The sequence below is a fragment of the Lactuca serriola genome, chromosome 3 (assembly GCF_051521515.1).
Source record: "Lactuca serriola cultivar US96UC23 chromosome 3, Lser_US96UC23_V15, whole genome shotgun sequence".
NCBI classification, from domain to species: Eukaryota; Viridiplantae; Streptophyta; class Magnoliopsida; order Asterales; family Asteraceae; genus Lactuca; species Lactuca serriola.
The window spans coordinates 299684365-299688137 of NC_136410.1; positions in this window are offsets into that span (position 1 = coordinate 299684365).

Sequence of the window (3773 nt, forward strand, 5' to 3'; positions counted from 1 at the left end):
ATTAGTTTCCTAATTTAATTTAAAAGATAATTATTTATCATTAACCAAGATATAGAGATGAAATATAAAGATTGTTACCAAAATTATATAATGCATATAACATTGATTTGCTTAAACGACCTTTTACTTGCGTATTTTATTGGTTGTTTTGAAGATGTAGCATGTCTAGTTAATCGATGAATATTCACATAATGTATATTTGATAAATATCTTTCTTCTATCTTTCTTGAAGACAAAAATACAGCAGATAAGTAACCTCAATTTTCAAAAAGGTGGCTAACTTTTGATATAATCGAGTGGATTATAACAACTTTATCCTAAGATCCGTGTGTGAAAACCCGATATAAGATCTGTTAATCCTCTATAAAACTCATTTTTTAACGTAAAAATTCAAAACTGCTTCTTCCCATTCTCCATCATAATTAAACCTAATAGCTTATGAAACATTGAAATTTCCTTGGGGCACGGGACCTGTTTATCTGAAATCTATCGGCATTGGCATTCTTACTAATTCGAGAAATCTGCCAACACCTGGTGACTCACTGCCCCACATTTAGACCATATAATCCAAATAAGTTGAAATGAATCAAATAGTCTAATTTATATCATCCAATATACAGTAAACTATACCTCTATAAATTAAACTGTTTCATACTTGAACAAAGTATGCATGTTTTTCTCTATAATAACTAATCAGAAGCACGTTCACAGATTGGCAGAATATCAGTCTGAGATGTAATAGAGTAGGAAACAATAACGACAAAATTGATTTCAATGATTCAGAGAGGAAAAAAGGTTTGATTCAATTTCAAATAAAGACCGAAACAAAATCAGAGAACAATCAAATGATCATCTTCCTGTCCCCAAGCTTACAAGCCGATTTCTAATTCTCAAAAAGATGTATGACTGTAACTATATATTATTCTCTCTTATTCCCTTTCCTCTCATGCATCGTTGACCTTCCTCCACAAATGTCAGCCACGTGTCCCATTCATATGTGATTCCTTCTCTTGTATACTATCCAAGGCCTGGGACCACTAGAGGTAATTGCATTGTGTCACACCCCAAAACCAAGAACGGCGGAAACTTTCTGGGGCGGAGGACGTCATGTAAGGTAATCACAACACAGTAAATGTAAATAGGCAAACAACATCATCCATTGCATTAAATATATAAATTTAATACATGCGTGTTCTGTACAGTTTTAGACACCAAAAATATAACGTAAATCAAAATAATAAAATGATGAGTCTTTGAGTACGCTCCATCATCTCAAAAGCTGGCATCGGTAACTGTCTACTGATGACCTGAGAATACAAGTTATTTTGAAAGAGTTTATCAGCATTAAGCTGGTGAGTTCATAAGTATTTTAGTGTCAATGTTCGTTGTCAAAAACGTTTGAACCTGTCTCAATGTATAAGTTTGTAAAAATGTAAGTAAATGTTTAAAAGTGTTTGCAAAAGTTTGAATCTCTCAGAAAATCCTATATTTTCTATAAAAGTAACCTTCTACCGAGGCTTAAATGTTTTGTAAACTTGTCTGTTGTAAAAGTGTGTAATTACCCAAGTATAACTATCATTTGATAAAATATAGTTCATACATTAATGCTTAAGTGAGATTATCACCAAAATATGTAATGGGTAAATCATTGTAGTACTGTAGTTTTGTATAATAAGAACTACTGTTGTACTAATTACTACTACCTTAAACCGGATTTATATTAAGGTATAATGTGATAATTGCACCATACTATCGACTGATAACAACGACATAAAGAACAGTCGTAATAACGGAATGACATTTGGCACCCGCAGACCTGCAGGTCCGGCTGTAGCTAGCAGCAAGGTGTAGGATCGTCAATCCAGTATAGATCTATACGCAAACTCAACGCTCTCCCTCCAAGAGAATTCTGGCTACAACTCGGGCCATGACATTTAAGGCATGCTCCGATACAGTGGATCACATTTGTTATCGTATTCTTGCATATGTGATGAAATGTTTCTTGTTCTAGTATGGTTGTATATGTTCTCGTAGTATAGTTGTATATATTCTCTTCCTAGTATAGACTCATGAATGAACCGACTCATTGATCTAGCAGTTGTAATAGTATGGTTCTGTGTTACCCCGATGGTAACTTGTTAACGGTGCGTCTAGTACGTATGGTTATGGAAGTACTTTTATGTCTATATATGTATATTTGATATATACTTAACATGGAAACGACCTTCGGATGGTCACCCAAAATCCCACCAGACCACATCCAAATCGAGGAAAAGGAAATAGGGTGGATGGCCTTCCTAAGCCCTTTAAACATTATTTATACGTCTATACATGTATGGGCATGCAATTTATAATATAAAAACATAAATAAGTATTTATAAGACATTTGAAACATAAGTATTATTTTTAAAGAAAGATTGACTTGATGTCAATCTATAAAACAATTTGAAGGCGTAGATTTGATTAAAACAGATTAAGTATAAGGAACATTTGTTTAAATCACAGTTGCAGTGTAAATTCGAAAAGTAAATGGGTTTGGAAAACATTTAGAAGTAAAACAGTTTGATAGATAGTTTGAATAGTGATAAAATCACTGATTTCCCTAGTTATTAATCACATGTGATTAGTGCAATCACATGTGATTGAAACAATAACTATAAGTATTTAACTTGTATTCCCCCCCTTTAAAAGCATATAAAAGCATTTAGAATATTTAACAGGTTGATTAAGGGGTATGAAACTCACTTGATTGATTGAAGAAAGCGAGATGGAAAACCGGGCAGAGTTTCGTCTCGGAAAACGGATTTTTCTCGGGATTCTCGGGAATCTCGGGAGTAAAATCGACCCTCGGGACTTGAGCAAAAAGACCAGAGCTTCGGGTTATAACGGGCACGGAAAACGAGGCAAGGTTGTGAGAGAGAGAAGAGAAATGAGCAACATTTTTAGAAAGCCTCGCATCCTATTTATAGGAAGGCTGAACTGCCTCCGTACGCGGGGCGTACGCTCGTACGCAGCGCGTACGCATACGTCATGCATGATCGAAGCCTCGACTGCCTCGGTTCGGATGGGACGGGTTGCTGGGTACGCGGGTCGGATGGGACGGCGGGTCGGACGGGACAGCGGGTCGGACGGGTCGGAGCTTCGGACGGGTCGGACGGTTTAGAATTCTTCGGATAGTGCGACGTGGACGATCCGAGACCCTCGATCTCAGTACGCGGGGCGTACGAAGGTACGCAGGGCGTACTTCGGTCCAATCCGATGACTCCCCTTCGGATATTACCGGGAATTTATAATTAAATTTATATTTATTATAAATAAACTTCAAAAATTCATATCTCCCTCATACGAACTCCGTTTTTGACGTTCTTTATATCCACGCGAAGGTGAGACCATGATCTACGACTTTCGTTTAGATTCCGTTGGCAAATTCCGAAATTATTTTTATTATTTATTTATTAAAATGACGTGATTAAGGAATTTCTTCAAAATTTCATAACTTCCTCATCCGAAGTCAGATTTGGACGTTCTTTTTATGTACGCAAACCTTGATATGATTCCTACTACTTTATTTAATCCGAACAAGATTTTAGGAAGGTTACATTTTGACCTAAATTTGATCGGTTTTACATTACATTGACTCGAAATATCGGGTTGTCACACATTGGGCTAATGGTGTGAGATTCAGATACTGTAATAAGTGGCTTTAAAGTGTCTCCCATTATGTGGAAGTGGAACAATGTTTTACTAAGCTCCTAGACAATGCCTTAAACATC